The sequence below is a fragment of the Canis lupus genome, chromosome 29, assembly GCF_003254725.2.
Source record: "Canis lupus dingo isolate Sandy chromosome 29, ASM325472v2, whole genome shotgun sequence".
NCBI lineage: Eukaryota > Metazoa > Chordata > Mammalia > Carnivora > Canidae > Canis > Canis lupus.
In genome coordinates this window covers 33833051-33852430 of record NC_064271.1, presented here as the reverse complement: position 1 = coordinate 33852430, position 19380 = coordinate 33833051, and positions in this window count along the sequence as shown.

The following is a 19380-nucleotide window of genomic DNA, read 5'->3' as shown; positions in this document are numbered from 1 at the left end:
TCAGATCATGGCCTTATTTGGAAATTAGGTCTTTGCAGATGTAATTAGTTAAGGTCACACTGGATCTGGATGGGCCCTGTATCCAATGACTAGTGTCCTTATGCAAAGGTTATACAAAGAAAATGCACAGGGAAGGCATCTATGGGACAACCAGAGGTAGAAACTAGAATGATAACAGCTGTATTCTCTTCCTTTCCTACTAGGAATATCTATTCTATGCCTGTACCATTATATATTTGGAGCACATAACTTGCTTCCTAGTTTCACAGGTCCACAGATGGGAAGGAATTTTGCTTTAGAATGGATCATACCCAGAGTCTCACCATAACTGATTTAGGTTGATTTAGATGAGATTTGGAACTTTTTGAGTTGATAGTATTTAGATGAAGTTTTGGGTATAGAATTAATTAAATGGGTTAAGACTTTGGAGGATGTTAAGATAGAGTGAATATATTTGGCATATGGGATAGACATGAATTTGAGGGGCGGGGGTTAGAGGCAGACTGTACAGTGTTAAATGTGTTCCTCCAGGATAATGTCTACCTGAACATCAGAATGTGACCTTATTTGGAGATAAGAATTTTGAAGATTTAATTAGTTAAGATAAGGTCATACTGGAATAAGGTTGGCCGTGAATCCAATAATCGCTGTCCTTTTAAGCAGGCCATGTGAAGACACACAGAGAGAAACATGATTGGTATGATACAGACCGAGGTGGGAGTGGTGTAGCTGCAAGCCAAGGAATGCCAGGGATTTCTGGTGGCCACCAAAAGCTAAGAGGCAAAGGAATGTTTGTCTCTAGAGACTTCAGGCATGACCCTGCTGACATCTTGATGTTGAATTTCTAGCCTATAAAGCTGTGAGAACACATTTCCATTGCTTGAAGATACCAACTTTGAAAAAATTTGTTAGGATCTATCTAGGAAATTAATATACAAACATACAGACAGGCACTTTATCTTTTACTAAGGAACATCACATGACAAGCTTATTCCCTCTGATGATAGCACATCTAATACTATCTTAATCTTTTAGTTTGGTTTTCTTCAAGCTAAAATCAACAGTTCCTTCATATATTTTTGATGTAGCACAATTACATCCTGGTTTCTGTACCTCAAAGCCTTGTAGTTTGTCAGCCTCTTATTAAAATATCACAGCCAAGACTAAACATATTCCAGATGTGGGATCTCTAAGGCAAAGCAGAATGTCTGAATTTAATCTCTGAACAGAACAATCCTATTATTTCCTTGTAATAATTATGTGAGCCTCTTTAACAGTGTCATTGTAGTGTAGAAACATATTAAATTTGTAATCTACTAAAACTTCCAAATCTTTTTCCTATGAACTCTGTTAAGTTCTGGTCATATCCAGAGTACACTTAAACAACTGATTGACTGGACCAACGTACAGATTATTATATCTTCCTGTGAAATTGATCTCTGTTTGAAGCTATATCTCTAGCCATAGTGCTTTCTTATAATTTGAACTTTGGTTGTCAGAACCTAAAATCAGCCCACTAATTTTTCATTGCTTAAGAATTTAATAAGCATGCTATTTCAGTTTTCAAAGTTGCTGATAGAAACACCAAGCATGTTAGGATAAATTTCATAAAAATAAGATCAAAGATAGAATTCAGTGGCATATCAATGTAATATTTTTTCCAAAAAACATAAGAAATTAATTTTCTTTTAGGAAACTATTCAATTAGCAAGGACCCATATAATAATAATATCAGCCAATATTTTACTATGTAGCCCACCAGAAGATCATAAATTGCCTAGTATAGCTTATAGTCAGCTAAAATTCAGCAATATTTAGAATATTATATTAATTTACCAATTAAATAACAATTTAAAAAATAAAATCAGATTATTTTGGCATGATTAATTTCTGGAGAAATTTCATTGTTTCCAAGTTTTTTTTTTTTAAGATTTTATTTATTTATTCATGAGAGACATAGGGAGAGAGAGAGGAGCAGAGACACAGGTAGAGGGAGAAGCAGGCTCCATGCAGAGAGTGAGACATGGGACTCGATTCCAGGACTCCAGGATCATGCCCTGGGCTGAAGACGGTGCTAAACCACTGAGCCACCCAGGCTGCCCACAAACCAGCTATTTAATATGATACTCCAGATTTTTCTCTTAAGAAATCAGATTTGCTCACAGACTTGTGGTTCCTGAAATCAATCCTTTGTCTTTTTTTAAAAATTTGTCCTGCTCTAAAAGTCTTGGTTGATCAGAAATTTAATTTTTATGCATATAATTAGTAATTTTAAAAATCCCATCCTTGCCTGTCATGGAATTTCAGTTTTCTATTTATGGTGCTTGTTCTAAGCTTTCCGGTTTGGTGACCAGTTTCCTTAAAGGAAAAGCCTAAAACACAAAGGAGACTGATAAGATTTTTCTGATGTATTAACATTACTCCATTTCCCTTGAGCAAGAATCTCATTCTATCCTTGTTCATTTTGTTGTAAACATAGTAGACAGAATCCTTTTTTTGAATGCTTCAAAGAAACTGTGTCGTTAAGAATCACTTTTAACAGTTGTTTCATGGCACTTACATTCACAGAATTTGAGTCAATCTCTTGTGTTAAGAAGACTTTCTATTTTCAGAATTGTCCTGAGAAATGCAAATTTTATATATTTTTTTGTGTTATGTGTCCTATAATTAGATAATTTCCTAAACTGTGCTATGTGGGCCGTTAGTGTCCTGAAAGATATTAAATATATTATTTGGAGAAAATTAAAGCTTTTGTATATAAATATAGCTAGGAAATATCCACTCTATAACTTTCCTCTTGATGCCACGTTGTATAGTGGATAATGCATTACTGTTAATAAGGATGATAAATCCTGTAGCAAAGGAAATTCTTTAATTTTATGTGATGCAGCATTTCACAGAATTACTTGAGCACAAAACATTTTCTAAAATACCTCTTAACATCTATTCAAAGGAATACATATAAAAAAGCATTGAATTGAGTCATTAGCACTCAGGACTTCAGTATGAATTACTCGATCACGTGAGTCAGAATCACATGGAGATGCTCTCTCTGGATTCCCTTTCAAAGAGAGACTTTTGGCCAGCTGTGGGGAATGCAGTCAATACACTGCCTCCAGTGAACAGTTTACATACAAATAGCAGTTTATATGCAAAATTTTACCTAAGACAGATATAAAATAAATAATAACAATTAATCTGTAAAGACAGTTCTCAAGTACTCTATACTTCTATAGACCAGTGTTTCATTGTATCCTATTGGCCAACAAAGAGTCTGTCCTTGACCTCTTCACAGGGAATTCTCTCAAACAGATGTGTCGTTTGATGTGTTTGAGAACATATAACTACATTTTCAGTCAAGCTCATATCTCAAAAGAAGAGGATATTTTATCTCTCATACTAGTTTACAACTCTTAGGGTAGCCTACATGTGGTGACTGAACAAGGTAGGGGTATGAGGCTCTTGTCATTTAGGCCAAACGTAGCGCAGACCTGCTGAGCAGTATTTGCTCCAGGGCTTCCAACAGGGTTGGCCAAGGCTTTGTTCAGGCTTCATCTCTTTGTTATTGTTGTTTTGTAATTCTTTGTTTTGCCTTTTTTGTCCAGTCTTCATTTCAATTCAACATCTTTCAACGTCTTTCTCTGCCCTAATCCTACTTCCAGTCTCTTATCATTCTGGTATCAGTCACACATCTTGCACCCCTAAATCTATCTCAGCGTCTGCTTCTTGAAAAATACTGTGATAGCTGGGAAGCAAAAATTTTCCAAAAATGCTTTTAGTCAATTTTCTTTGGACAAATATATTTTAGCAAGAGGTGAAGGGAGAAGGAAATGTGTAGGGCAAAGGCAGTGTTAGAACAGAGCAACCTGGAGAGATGCATTCCCATGTGGACTTGACACATGGACAGGGAAACCACAGACTATGGATGTGTCAAGGCAGGAACAGTAAGGAGAAGTAAAGAAAATGAATGATTCCACGGACGAATATAGTTGTAATTTAGCTGCATTCTTCTGGTTGGCCTAATGATAGGCTTAAGCTTGCAGTGTTTCTCTGGTCTTAGGGCCAAGGGCAAAGCCAACTTTAATTTTAAATAAGACTATAAATTAGGGTTTGAGCCAGATTGTTAGCCTATTTCATTATCTTGCCTAATTTCAAAGCTCTGCTGAAATTAGCCTCATGCCTAGCTGCAGGAAGTGGTGATGCTGACTCAGCAGAAATATTTTTGGACTGAGATTTACATGAAGACAAATCAACTAGTCAATTCAGGGGAAAATAGAATAGCCTTGAACTAGTTGTTGGGATAAATTGAATCAATTCATTGAGCTCTTTAAGCAAAACAGCAATTCCTTTTTTTTTTGTTTTGTTTTGTTTTTTGCAATTCCAAAATCTGGCTCAATTAAGCAAATATTCTATGAAGCTATTGTCAAAATAAATATACACAAAATTATACCTAAGACAGATACAAAATTTTACTTTGGCTATTACATGTTGAATTGATCCCTAAATTCAGTTCTCAAGTACTCCACACTTCTATAGACAAGTGTTTCACTGTATCCTATTGACCAACAAAGAGTCTGTCCTTGACCTCTTCATAGAGAATTCTCTCAAACAGATGTGTCGTTTGATATATTTGAGAATACATAACTACGGTTTTTAGTATCATATCTCAAAAGAAGGGGATATTTTATCTCTTCTTTGGTTCAGATACCTGGACAGTGAATATATTATATAGATCCAGAAAATAAACTATGCCTCACTTCAAAAACTAGGATTAAGATTTAAAATTAGTAGTCTCATTCATATTGTTTGAGTGAAGTTTATTCCCTCACAACTAATAGATATGAATCAACTCAAACTACCAGAGATATACAGAATTTAGTTATTTGCCTATTCACAGATTTGAAAGTTGAATATATTTTCAAGGAAAAATAAACATAGTGAAGCTTAATAACAGTCCCTCTCAGGAAGCTAGATAAATTCTTCACTTCAAATTTACTATGTCTCCTATATTATATTCTCCAAGGATTTGAGTATGAGAAGTGAATGAGGTACTCTATGGAGAAGTGACCTATGAAGATTAATAAAAATGTAAGATACCGTAGCACATTATAATTAGATGTTCTTGGAGTTAAACTCAGGTGCAGTTCCCAGAGAATCCTTTCTTTTCTTTGATAGTAGAGTTAATATGTACCTATTTTAGTGTTTTAACTGTTGTTCTAAGCTGTATTTTGAGGCCCATAACTCCTGAGGAGATATTGAACCTCCAGGAACATACACAGACTTCTAAGGAGAATTGCTTGGAAAAAGTAGAATGTTACTCTGTTTGTGAAGATGGGTGAGATATTTCTGTTATGAAATCCACAGAAAATGAAGAAGAAATTACTGTGTTCTTGTTTTCTAGGCCTCTCTGCTAGACATGTTCATTTTTTTTTAAGATTTTATTTGTTTATTCATAGAAACACAGAGAGAGAATGAGAGGCAGAGACACAGGCAGAGGGAGAAGCAGGCTCCATGCAGGGAGCCCAAACGGGACTCGATCCAGGGTCTCCAGGATCACGCCCTGGGCTGCAGGTGGTGCCAAACCGCTGCGCCACCGGGGCTATCCTAGACATGTTCAAATATCATTTCAGTATCCTTATCAGCTGCAATCAATTAAATAGGTAGTCAGCCAATTTTTTTAGATAAGGAAATTAACTTGTATAGCATTCCCAAGATCTCTTATTTCCTAATATGTTTAGAGATATGACTTCTACTTTAACTTGCAAGGTTGTGTCCTTTCTACTTTATTAAGCTGCCTCCATCAGTAATGTGACTCTCATTGATATATTTAGTGTGTATAACATTTCATGTTTAAAACCAGTTTTTTATATTATGTTTATCTAGGCCTATTTGCAGAGTTTAAAAATACTTGATATGGTATTAGAGCTTCTGAAATAAGAATCTGAAGAGAGCATATTTTATATTAGTCTCTTTAAAAATGTTTTTTATTCACTAGTAGTCCATGAACAGTGTAAGGGTTTGAGTGAACAAAGCAATAAGTAAATTTTTACTATAAAGCAATAACTTAATGATGAAACAGTGAAGAAAAATCCTGAAATCTAATTGCATTACAATAATTGGTAATAATAATACAGGCTGCGACTTCAGTGAACTTGAACAGAACTGTCCAGTCATTTGGTTTCTCTACTACTCTTTTGTTAGGAGATGTTTCTCCTTGGATCTCTTATGGTTTTGCATGTCTTCCAAGCAGAGGCATTGACTTCCTTTCTTCCAAACTTTCTTGTTTGTTTTTTTTTTATACCAAACTTTCTTTCAAGGATGCTTATGTAGCAAATAACATTGAAAGATAGAGATAGTGTCTCTTTTGAGAGCAAAGGGCAGGTTTTTCTCATAGCTGTGGAATATAGAGATGGTGTCTCTTTCTAGAATGGAAGGCAGGTACACTTATTGGGATTAGATGCAGATTCATAATGCTCAATATTTCTGGTAGTCAAGGAAAGACTTCTACCTCTATCACCACCACAAAAAAAGGAAGGCCAGCACCTTTTAGTCATGTTGGATATTGGAGATACTTTGTGCTTCACTTGAGAATTCTACTTGATTCTTTATATTGGCTATCTCATAAATCAACATTTGTTGGCAGAGGTCCAAATAAATGCTTTGGGTTGAAAGATGTCCAGCAAGCCCTGGAATGTTCTCTAAATTTAGGGCTCCATAACCTTAATGAACTTTTTGAACTAAAACTCCCTATGATTATTTTACAAATTGGAGCCTTTGGCAAAGGAAGGTAGCCTAGCAAAGGAAAGTAGACTCAGGATTTCACACTCGTTGCCTCTCTGACATGGCTATTAGGACATGTGCCATCTGAAAGGGAGCTATTAAATTGCTACTGAGCTCTTGTCAAAATTAAATACTTGCTCCATGGAGGCTTGGTGACTCTTTGGTGTGATATTCCCATTTTGAGGTGAGTCAACTTAGACTCAGTGACTAACAAGTAGAGAAAGCTCAAGCCTCACTGGTCAAAGGGAAATTGTATACTCAGTGACACAGAAGGCCTGGCCCCAGTGGCATATTGAGTTTATCTGAAAAAATGACAGCTATCCCTTTGGTAGAAAATCTGTCCTTTACTCTGCCACTGAAAGCCTAGCCTCTGACTCAGTGGAGTCCTTTATTCACAGAGATTTCCCTCATTCTTAAGCTTGGTTCACGGATGGTTTGGCCAAGCTAAAACTTGAAGATGTAAACCTAGTTGGTATACCTTTTCTACCTTCGTGTCAGCTACGCAGAACCAAAATGGATGTGATTGTTCCACTCATAGGTAGACCTTAACTGTTCTTATAGCTCTGGTCAATGCTCTCCTTGGTGAGCCTCATTACATTTTAAATGACCTTTTTGATTTTGACAATGGCCAAGCTGTTTGGTCTGTCATTAGGAAAACAAAGGACTCCTCTTCCTCCTTCTCCACTTCCTCTTTCCCTTCCTCCTCCTCTTAATATTTCTTTCCCATCCCTTCCTCCTCTTCCTTCTTTTTCTTTTACAAGAGTCATTCAACAGTAGGCTGGTATTCAAGTCAAGGTATTTTGTTGATCTTCTGTACCTCTTAGCATCCATAGGCATCTGGTTTGTCTGGTCTCTGGTGTTGAAAATGCTTATTCAAAAATTAAAAAGACTTCTAAATCTACTCCTAAAGCCTATACTTTAGTAAGGCTGTTTTATTCACTGAGTACAATAGTCCCCAGAAATGGGTCTTCTCTGCGAGACTTCCCAGCTAATTCTCATGACAAAATAGATGGGGAGTTACATAGAACTATTTAAATGAGATTGCATCTAGACTATTCCTTGGCATAATTCTTTCTTTTCCCTAAACATCAACTCCAGGGCACTCTGTTTAGTACATCGGGTATAGCCAAATGGAATTTAGGGAACTAAAAATAATTCTTGTTCAGCCACCTTGAATTCTTTTTTTTTGAAGCAACATAATCTTTGATCATAAGGATAATGGCAGTTGGTTGAGTACACTGGATACCAATAGAACCTACACCAGATCTCTCATAGTAGCCTACATGGTCAAATGGTGGACATAATGTAAGGTGTTTTTTTAAAAATATATTTTTTATTTATTCATGAGAAACAGAGAGAGAAAGAGAGAGAGAGAGAGAGAGGCAGAGACATAGGCAGAGGGAGAAGCAGTCTCCCTACCAAACAGGGTGCTGGACATGGGGCTGGATAACAGGACTCTGGAATCATGACCTGAGTTGAAGGTGGATGCTTAACCATCTGAGTCACCCAGGGGCCTTGTGTCTCTGTGAGTTTTATATAAACTTTGTCCTTCTTGGACAAAAGGTCTGGATTTAGGCAATAAATGGTTGAAGAAGAATGAATTTATAGCTGCTAGAATGGGACACAACAAATTTTAGGGGGTATAAGGAGAAAACAATCATGGTACCTGGGGAAGGAAAACAGACTCCATGAAGTATGATAATGGAGGCATTAGTGATCATAATCCTTCAGAATCATGAACATTTCTCATTAAGGAAAAGATTCTGATATGGCCCCCGTAAACTGATGTATCAAGCACCTTAAATTTAACTGACTGTTGTCATCTCCTGCCTGACGGTTCTGACCATGATTTGATTAGAACTCTCCTTAATTTTACCTAGAAGTCAATCAGAAACTACAGAGCATGGCTTCAGCTCTTGTACCTTCCATTTAAAAATAGCTGTCAGTATATCCAGGTATCTTCCCAACCTCAATTACTATGTAACCATTTCTTATTCATTCCCTTGGTAGACAAATACCTTCTGCCTGGTGGCATAAACAAACAAAAAAGATGGACTGGTTCCCCTAAGAAAGTTCCATCCCAAAAAGTTTTAGTCATAATTATTTGAACTGAAATGAGAACTTTAAGAACAATCAGCTCACTGGGAAGCTACAATAAAGATGCTGTCAACTTGGGCCTCAACAAGTTCCACTTGGGGTCTTGATGACTATAAAAGCCCTTATTTGTCCAGTGACACCATGTATAACCCTGATGCTGTACTTCTTGTCGTAACCTTACCTTCCTCCCCAAATTATAGTGATTAGCAAAGATTATTAGAGACTTTCAAGTTTGGAAGAAATACCAGGAGATTATGTAAGTATCGGAAGACTACAGAGGTCTCCAAATGAGGCTACCTTTTACTCGGAGGAGCTTCCAGAGGTATAATTGACTTTATAACTATACAGAGGTAGTCATGCCTATGAGGGAAGTCATTCAATTGGAAACAATGTGAAATTTGTTTCTGACTTTAGCTGAAATAAGACAACTTTGACCATGAAAGACGTTCATATCTGTATCACCTCATTGTCCTAAGGACTTTTTATGGATGATAAAATCACTCTAGGCATTCTTGCGTGCCAAGGCAGAATCAGAATCAGTATAATTACTAATACATAGTTATGTACTTGGATTAATGTCTCAGGGAAAATGAAAAGATCAATATAGGAAGTTAAGGAGAAAGTCATCTAGATATTTAAGATAGATCCTGATGGTTTATGGATTTGTTCAGCTGACTGAGTACAGGAATTTAGGGTAATGCTTGATGTCAGTACTGCAGGTTGGTCTTACTCTTACTTGGAGTCCTTTTGGTAGAATTCTTAATTAAATGTGTTATATGAGAAAAATTATACAAATTGTTCTCATATTAATCATATTAATTTGTCAACCATATTAATCCAAGTGGTGGATGGAATAGAAAAATTCACCAGAAGCCGTGATAGTATAAAAGATACATAAAGACGAAGGGTTGATATTGTTGGGTAACATGAATCTTTCATTCAGGCCATTTATATTTCTGTTCACATTGTGAGCGAAGCACTGACCGCTATTATTCTTGACTACATTTCCAAAGAGTTTGTATAGTGAACAGCCCTGGGAGATATAGTACTTTCCTCTGAAGCAGGGGATTAGTTTGCTTGGAAGAGAAGACATAGTTTCATTCTGAACCAAAGAACAATATGCTTACTGCCTCTTATAAAATAGTTAGCTTCCCTAAGCTCATGGTTCCTTTCCTGTAACGTGTATTATGTTGTCCTCTGTATGTGACCCTCTAGGAATTGTGGCTTGAGAATATGGCATAAGTAAATATGTTGAATTACAAGTTTAAATTTGTTTTGGGACCAAAAGTTAAATTATATTTGCATTTTCAGTGAATTTTACTATATTTGCTTAATAATAAATTCGAAGTAACTTTTCACATCTTCCCTCACTCTTGCCAACAAAATAGTGAAAATATGGTGCTTATCTTTTTTCTCCACTGGCTCTATACACATGTGTGTGTATACACACACATATGCAGACACACATATAATAAAGAGGACTTGTAGTAGCATGGAAAGAGTACTATGTTGGCAATTTAAAAAGGGCTTTGTGCCCCTTATCAGTTGCTAGATTTCAAAATCTTCCTTAACATTTTTGATGTAATATTGGTCTGTTTTACTCATTTCATAGGGTTATTGTAGAGATCAAATCAGATAATGTATATAAAAGTATCTGAGGTATCTAAAGTATTTAGAAATGTAAGGGAGTATTATGACTAATAAAAGAGACTTCATTTTTTTGCCTCATAGCTAATTTGAGAAAATTTTTCAGAAAGTTAACTGTTCTCTTGACATTAGGATACTTTCTGAAATAAATTTTATAAAGATTGTTTTTACCTGTTGTTTTCTATATTGTTACATTGGTTTTAACAGTGTAACTACTACTTTTTCCCATCAAATAGTGTTTTCTCAGATTTTTAGAAAAAAAGTCACTTAAAATTTATATGAATGGTAATACTTGCCCACTTTCCAAATGATAAATAAAATGGAGAATACACAGTCTATTACCTTTAAGACAATGTCATCTATCCTAATAGTCACAAATTTAGAATTAATTTAGTATATGAATATTTTGCAGTTGTATTCAAAGAAATAGTTTAATGCATTTACAGCTTGAAGTAGAACAGATTATTCATTGAAAATATTAAAAATCTTTTGTTTTCATTTTCCAGATTTAAAATAAAATGCAACTATAAAATCCCTCCCCATAATTTTTATTGATTCCAAATGAAGCTTCAATAAACTGAGCTTTATGCTTTTTGCAAACATACAGTATAAATGATTACAAGTTAAACATATTGATTTGAATGACCTTGATTCGTTTTCTTCAGGCCACTCAATTGTGATCACTTGTTTTTCCTTGATAGTCAGAAAACTGATAAGATTGTCATGATTACATAATCCAGAGAAAATACCTTTGGTGGGAAAAAAGGAAAGGAAATCTTCATCTATAATAATAATTAACCATGTCAATTATAAAGAAAGAAATCCAAGTAGAAAATATATTTTAAAAAGTCAATTGTAGGGCACCTGGGTGGCTCAGTCAGTTAAGCATCTGCCTTTCGCTTAGGTTGTGATCCCAGGGTCCTGGAATCAAGTTCTAAAATGGGCTCCCTGCTCAGCAGAGAGTTTGCTTCTCCCCTTTCCCTACCCCCTGCTTATGCACACTCGCTCTCTCTTGCTCTCTTTCAAATAAATAAAATATTTTTTTTAATTTAAAAAATCAACTGTATATAAAAGCAGTAATATTTTAAATTGTTTATTTTGGGTAACAGAAATATTTGAGATATTCTTACTCTATAAGTAAGATAATATGGTTTCACCCAGCTCCAATATCAGCAGTAGGTTGAACTTCACCTAAAAGCAGTTGTAAATTAATCAAGTGTTGTCACCTCAGTAGTTACTATTTTTATTATTTTGTTACAATAAATTTGTCAGATAGATATTCTCCTCTTTTTATAGAGATAAACTCAGGTAACATGGATCATTTGCAGTCACCAAGCCAAAACTTCATATATTTCCAACCCAGAAGCCAAAGATAAATTTAGATTCCCCTTCCTTCATACTGTACCATTCTTTATATTACACTATGCAGCTTATTATATCTAAAGTAGTTTTTCTTCTAATGCTTATCAGATACTTGCTAAAAGCTAAATTCTCACTATACCTGCAAGGACGAAAGCAAATTTAAAAGCATATAATTAATACTCTCAATCATGATTATAAGTGCTGGAGTGGAATGGAATGAATTCCATTTGCCATGCTCTGACTATTGAGAGCATAGCTTAGTTACCAAAAAAAGCTAGCTAAAGGTTGCATAAAGGTTGCATAAGGTTGCATAAAAAAATAGATTATAGAAGTCTCAACCTTCCTAGGTTTTTCTTTTTCTTAAATCAGTTATCCGTTATCTATTTATGACTGCCATTGATCAATAGCTCATCTCTGAATGAAAATGGTATTACAATCAAATTTAGCTATTTATTCACTAATTAATTTATTCATTACTCAGCCACTATTCTTGGTATAGGACAATTAATGGTGGACCGTGGTTCCTGTGGGAGAAACGGATATTAATTATTGAACTGCACGGTTCTTTGAGAGCATGTAAGGGCACGTAATAAGGTAATAAAACAATTTAGGTACATCTTACATAATGCTGAAGTCTGAACTAGATATGAAGGAAGAAAAGGAGATCTTATATAAATGGTGGTAGTGAGGAAAAACTTTCAAGGAAAGTGACACATGATATGTAAAGGCTTCATGGCAGGGAGTAACAGATGTCCAGGAACTGAAGAAGGCCCAGGTGTCATACCCTAGAGAGCACATGGGGGAGCATGACATGAGATATTAAGTCTATTGAGCTTCACCTAAGAATAATTATAAACTATTTAAGTGTTTTGAATATAGGAAGAGTGCAGAGATCAGGAGAAGCTCAGATTTGTTTTTCAAAAAGATCTTTCTAGTTGAAGTGTCAGAATTGATAGAGGTTGATATTGAGAAACAAGTCAGAGATGCCTATCATATTTGAAGCTGGAACATCTATGGAAAGGAGAAGTCTGCCTTCCTAATTACACTCTACTTAGTTCAATACTTCAAAAGTATTTGTAGCTTCAGGTGTGGACACGGAGTATAAATCTGCACTTAACTTATCAAGTCTTACTTGAGAAATAACCCCTTAGGAATAATCAATACTTATATTATATACATTGATAGGTTTTGAAGAAGTACTATGATATTTTTACTTTATCTTATCTTTGGTGGCTTAGTTATAGTAGAAAATATTTCAACCCAAAAATTGATAAGACGTCTAGAAAAGGAAGTGGTATTTTTGGTAGCAGGGCTATGCATAATGTAAGTCACAGTGTTAGTAGGTAAAGGGATTTGTTAGATAGGAGCGCCATATTTAGGTTTTGAAAAATTTGAAAGATCTTGTCATAATGTAGGTAATCAATGAATGAGGATGAGTCTTAGGTTGTGCTGTCAGCAAATACACTGAGTTAAGTAAAAAAATAAATGTATTCAGTAGTTCTATTTTCTACCTCAATAGTGACAAGGAACAAATTTTACTAAATAATTTTTATGTCCTTTGTAGATACTGGAAATTAAATTGAAAAAAAAAACACAACTATGAGTTGTAAATGTAGAAGGCACTGAAGCACATGAAAAGTAGTTTACAATAGATTATAATGACAGTGGAGATTCAAAGGAATGCTCAGGAGAGAAGATAATTTGCCAATACTGCCAGATGTGGAAAACAAACAAACAAGCAAAACTATTCTGCTAAAGAATTAAATTAAGTAATCTGTCAAATAATTTACATTGGTAAGTGAGAAAAATTGGTTTCCTTTGGTCAGCCAATCCATTTAGTTCCTAAAAGTTTAATTCAGAATAATGAGGAAGAATTGAACTTACTATTTAAAAGTCCATTTTGTGGGGCACCTGGCTGGCTCAGCTGGTAGAGAATATGACCCTTGATATTGGAATGCGACTCTTGATCTTGGGGTTGGGAGTTCACGCCCCATATTGGGAATAGAGCTTACTTAAAACACACAAGAATAAGTTATTAAAAATAAAAGTCCATTTTCCAAAAGTTTTTTTTTAAATATTTTTATGATAGTCACAGAGAGAGAGAGAGAGAGAGAGGCAGAGACACAGGCAGAGGGAGAAGCAGGCTCCATGCACCGGGAGCCCGATGTGGGATTCAATCCCGGGTCTCCAGGATTGCGCCCTGAGCCAAAGGCAGGCGCCAAACCGCTGCGCCACCCAGGGATCCCTCCAAAAGTTTTTATTGCATTTGCCCTATTTTTTGTATTCCAAAGTTGACAATGTCTTGATGGTAATTTTCGTTTTGCTGATTTGTTGCAGGTTAGTTGTCAGTCCTGTAAGCAATGACATCTATGTGTATCCATTGCTTGTAACTGAGACATATTATAAGACTTTTTCCTGGAATTAGCCTTCTCTCTCTTAGAAAGAAAATCCCATTCTCATTTCCGTGTCAAGAGACCTTGACTAACTATGATCCTGGCCTGCTGCTAAGCTGCTTCATTCCGTTCTCTCCTCTTGAATCCTGATGGTATTTTTGGGAATGGAAACTGGCATATGCAGATCAGATCTCTTTCTGCTTTCCTAACTCTTGACAGCTACCCAAACAGAGCAACCAGTTATGCTCTGCTCAGCTCAGTCCTCCCGTATTATATGTTTTACAGAAGTACTTCAGCATAAGGAAGCCTGGATTTTTCCATTTTAACCCCACTTTGTTCATTATTCTGACAAATTCTGGAGTTTCGAATCAGGAGAGCTATTATGGCTACACACTTAAGCTGCAATTGCTAATGTGAATATGAGCTTTATTATTAATATAGGGGATTGTTTCATCCCCCTCTAGATGAAGTAACTCCTGGGCCACCATTTTTTTTTCAATTTTAATAATAGAGTTTAATTTTTTTAGAACAGTTTTAGGTTTACAGAAAATATTGAGCAGATAATACAAAAATTCCCATATGACCCCTATGCATGGTTTAATCTGTTATTAATATATTACATTATTATGGTAATACATTATAATTAATGAACCAATATGGATATATTTTTACTTAAAGAGTCTATGATTTATTCAGATTTCCTTGGTTTTTACGTAAGGTCTTTTTCCTATTCTAAGATCTCATCCAAGATATCACATTATATTTAGTTGTCAGTTCTCTTTAGCTTCTTCTTGACTGACAATTTCTCTTTCTTAGTTTTAGATGAACTTGCAGTTTGAGTACGGTTTCTTGTGATTAAGCTAAGCTTATGGATTTGAGGAAGGTAGATCACAAGGGTAAAGTGTCACTTTTATTACATCCCATCAAGGTTATATACTATTAATATGATTTATGACTATTGATGCCAATTGTGGTCTTCAGGCTGAAGTAGAACTTGTCATGTTTTTCCACTTTTCCTCATTTAGGGGAGAATTTTAAATATCAATGTATTTTTTGGAAAGGAATATTTTAATGTATTTCTAGAGTGATTGAAAGAAGCAAGTGGTGAAGATGAGAAAGGAAAAGGATAACAAGGTTGCATGTTTCAGAGGAAATGGAGGGGCTTCTGGGCAATGACACAAGTGGATAGAATTACTGTGGCTTGCAACAGAGCACATCTTCCTCTGAGACTAAAAAGAAAGAAGCTAGGAATTGTGAGCCTATAGTTATGTTTGAGTATGCTTCATGTGTTTATTTTTTATGAGACAGTTTATGTTGTTTGTTTGGTTAGGTTTTGCTTGGCTGAGTGAAAGGAAATGGCTGAGACTAACCACATAGGAAAATAGAAGATTTATCCAACTAGAAATTAGTGGAAAGACCACCAAGTAACAGTTGAAGGTCTATTTGAGATTGGAAACTATCCGTTTTTTTCAGATTATGTAATTTTATCCAGATAATGCAATAGACCATTGGTTTGAACCACAGTTGGGAATTGGCAAGATCAAGTATAGTGGAAGGTCATGGAGAAGGATATGAGGTTCTGGTAAAGAGCTAAGCTATCTTTAAAAAAAGTAACTGAAAGCATGAAGAAGGAACAAGAAGACTATTAGACTTAAAAAGGGGTTGTGAATTTCCTATGTTTGAAATTTGAATTCAGTGAAATGATTGAAAGGGGGAATAAAAGAAGGCTCTTGTGATCAGATAAATTTCAAATTTCAGTATGTGGGAGATAGTGTGAAATTCTTCATCTAGTTTGTGGCCATATGAAAAGTCTACCAAAGCAGAGAGAAGGTAAAACAAAAAAATGATGACAGTCATTCAAATTGAAACCTGATGATGGTAACTTAGGAAACTGAGAAGAAACTGGGTTAGATACAACAACTTAAATTATCAATTTGTGAGTCTAAAGTTAATAGATATAATTGTGACAAGGATAAGAAGAGAGATACACTTAGATTTTGTGGGAGGAATATTAGTTGGCAGGTACTATGGAACTAGAGGGATGTTAAAATATTCTAAACTTTCTTTATGATGATGTAAATAATGGGCAAATGATCGTCCCACTTTAAAAAGGAAAGCAAATGGAGTTGAGAAAGGTGGTTTTTAGCTAATGACATAATATGGCACATTAGAAGGAGATATATATTTTAACACAAATTAATATCATAAAAATTCATAGAGAATGTGATAATTTATGTGTTTTGGTCTTATTATCAGTTTAAATTTAGTATACTGGAATATAATTTCTTCCTCCTAGATATTGAGTGTAAGTTATAAAAAATGGTAGTGAAAATTTTGATGCTACTGTGATGATACATATGGAGCAGGGGGAGTGATATATAAAGGGAAGAAACAATAGCAAAGGAACACAAAACTAGTGTAAAGGCTGTGACTCTAAGTTCCATGAACCTACTTATCATCAGTGGGCTGCATATGAGGAAGATTAGAAAGAGAATCCTATTTCTAAGTTTGATTTCTGCCTCTAAGAAACCAGCCTTGAGTCTACCAAGCACTTAAACTACTTGTATTTACTAACACTAGATACATTCCAATCAATGTCCTGGAATGTGAAGAAATGTTTTAAAGTATTTTTCTATGTTTCAGAGAAGATACCCTATATGAATTAATTTGCTTTTTTATAATAATGAAACATGATGAAACATGTTTAACTTCTACTCATCTTAATACAATCTTTTTTTTTGAAATCTCATTTGTTAAAAATTTCTCTCCACAAAATGAAACAGAAGTACTCTCTTTCCCATATAAAAGAGATGTAGCAAATGACTATATAAGCATTTCTGACATTCCTTATTTATTATTTCAATACAATTCTTTTAAATGTCCAGATCACTAGAGATTTTAGAATTTTGTTAAATTAGGCTCTCCAAAAATGTTTCCAAAATACTTATGGTTCTATTTCTTTTTTAAAGCTTGGCCTTTTTTTTTTTTTTTTTCATCACAAAGCATCTAAAATGAACACAGGAATTTCTTGGTGTAGGACATTGTAATTGGAATGCTAAATATAAGGAGTTTTACAAATATGTAATTGAACATCTGGAGTATTCAAGTTGCCTCTTTCTACTTTCAATTGACAGTCATACTATTCATGAAATGTGCCTCAACAAATCTTTTGGTTAGTTTTAGTATTGGAAACACAAAACATATTTACAAACTAAATTCTCCATAAAATTTATAAAATGATAAAGAGTGAAACACAGAAACAGGAGAAAGTTGGATTTTACCCATATTTTCATGTAGCTGGCACCCTTTAGTACTCCATGATGAAGTTTTCATCCTTATGTTATATATCTGTTGAAGAGGGCCATAGGCTAGAAACCCAACATCAAATATTGGCAGGGTTGCCTTCTTCTCAGGCCTCTTTCCTTGGCTTTCACGTGGCTTTTCCATGTACATGAGCATCCTCTGTGTCTCTATATGTTTCCAAATTTCCTCATATAAGGATACCAGAAAGGATTAGGCCCATCATAATGGCCTCATTTTAACTTAAATGCCTCTTTAAAAACTCTATCTCAAAATGTAGTCATATTCTGGAGTACTGGTGGTTAGAGATTCAACATATAAATTTTGAAGAGGATACAGTTCAGCACATAACAGCCCCCCCGCCCCACACACATATACATGCCTTATTCCATGCCTACCCAGAAATATTATCATGCGGCATCTTATAAATGAATAAAAGGACTGGGAAATGATGTGGATATTTATTTACTGTATTTTATTTGGGTTTTGTTGAAATTAAAAATTAGTTCAAGTAAAAAGTCCCAAATCTTTGATCAATATACGCAAAACAAATATTCATTGGCCAAACAATTTATATTAATATACCAACTTTGCAGACCATCTCATCACCAAGACCAAGTTCACCTACTCTGGCAGACTACTGAAGAGTTTCTCTAAATAAAGAGAGAGAGAGAGAGAGAGAGAAAGAAAGAAAGAAAGAAAGAAAGAAAGAAAGAAAGAAAGAAAGAGAAAGAAAGAAAGAAAGAAGAGTAGAAAATTCTATGAACTTGATCAATATAATGACTTTTTTAGAAAAAATAGTTTGTAGACTATTTGCAGGAATGTTCACACTTTCTAATATTAAGATATTATCCTTCCTCATATGTCTTGGATATTAACAGAGAAATATTTTGCTAGAATACCTTTTATTCTGTAACTCCTTAGGGAACAAGCCTTCAATAAACCTTAGCTACCTCTAGGATATGTCAAAGCACTTTAGCAAGCACTCAAAGACCTTGAAAATGTAACAGCAAACTAGTTTTCTCATCTCATTTCCATGTACTTTCTTGACAGAATTCTCTACTTTGCTAAGATTAATCAGCTATCTCTCATTTCTTTAAACTATTGTTCTCTACACTCTTATCTATATATAGATCAACTGACAAAATGAGTAAAAGAAGGAAGAGAAAAGAAGAACTGAACAGCCAGTTTGTAATTAACTTAGGGTTATGATCAAGTAATCTTAATTACTTGATATTTTGTAAACAATTATATTTTAAAAATAGGGATTAAAATACACACTACCTATAATGCAGATTTTTCACTTATGGACATATAGTCAAAGGAATATAATTTGACGTGTACCAAAAGTCACAAACAGAAGTTTTCACAGCATTATTTGTATTATTCTACACTTGAGTACAGCTCCAAAAGTCATCATTAGGACTACAACTGGAGAATTTAATGATAGCAGTACTATACAGTCAAAATGTACAAACTTTTGTTATAGTTAATGATGTGAAAGATTTTCACAAAAATAACAGTAAAAAGAGCTGCACGAAATAGAATATACACTGTATGAATCCAGTTATATAAAGTTCAAAAATAAGCAACATGAGTTTATGGTTTATTACAATAATGACCTCTGAGTTGAGACATGAAAGATGCTACTGTGTGCAAGTAATGTTCCAGCTCTTTGGTTATGTTCATATACATTATGATTTATGCATTGTTATGTGTATGCTATAATAAAAGTTTATTTTAAAATCACCTAAGTGCATGCACACATACATGTACACACACACAGCAATATAAACTGACT